Source organism: Penaeus monodon, chromosome 18 (genome assembly GCF_015228065.2).
Source record: "Penaeus monodon isolate SGIC_2016 chromosome 18, NSTDA_Pmon_1, whole genome shotgun sequence".
NCBI lineage: Eukaryota > Metazoa > Arthropoda > Malacostraca > Decapoda > Penaeidae > Penaeus > Penaeus monodon.
Window position 1 is genome coordinate 17,883,080 of NC_051403.1, and position 901 is coordinate 17,883,980.

Here is a 901-nt window from a genome sequence, read left to right on the forward strand (position 1 = left end):
ACATTAGGAAAAGATAACCATTCTTCGTTATCAACATCTTAAAATCATAATAAACGATTTAGAATACCGAACCAGTTGAAAATCCGCGGGACCCAAGCGCCTCCCATCTATTTTTCTGTCTGGATCCTTTACGTATTCATTCATCATGGGAACTTTAAAGCAAGTATCCCCAAGGCTAAAGCATAAATGATATAATAAAAACAATAATGACGGAGGGAGTCATAGGAAAGTGTAGCACGACAGTTTTTTGACGGCGGAAATTAGGCCTTATGCATATCCTATGACATATATTTATAAGTAATGGAATCCCTGAATGTATATAAACTTTATATAAGAAGTAACTTATACATGTACTTTGGAAAATACCAAAGTAAGGCAATTTTCATAGCTCACGAAACAAAAGTCGTTCATTTACCCTACCTTCATTATATATGAAACATCTATTTAGAATTACTGGGAGCCTTAAATGCATCTAAAAATTACTTGATGCGTGTCTTTTTGTGACTAAAAAACAAATTCCTTAGGGTATCCTTAATTCTACCCGTTTTCTATAGAGGGGGAAATAACATTTATGGGATAACTTTAATAACTGTATGTATGTATATATATATAATGTGTGTGTGTGTGTGTGTGTGTGTGTGTGTGTGTGTGTGTGTGTGTGTGTGTGTGTGTGTGTGTGTGTGTGGGGTGTGTGTGTGTGTGTGTGTGGTGTGTGTGTGTGTGTGTGTGTGTGTGCGTCTTTGTGTGTGTGCGTGCGTGAGCGTGTGTGTGAGTGCGTGTGTGTGTACAGCCACGACATATAATAGTCGACCAAGCCAGTCCCTTCATACCCACCCTACCCCCTACCAACCCAGCAAAAGCATCCCTTAATTGCGGGTGAACAGCGGAAGCGTTTGTAGCA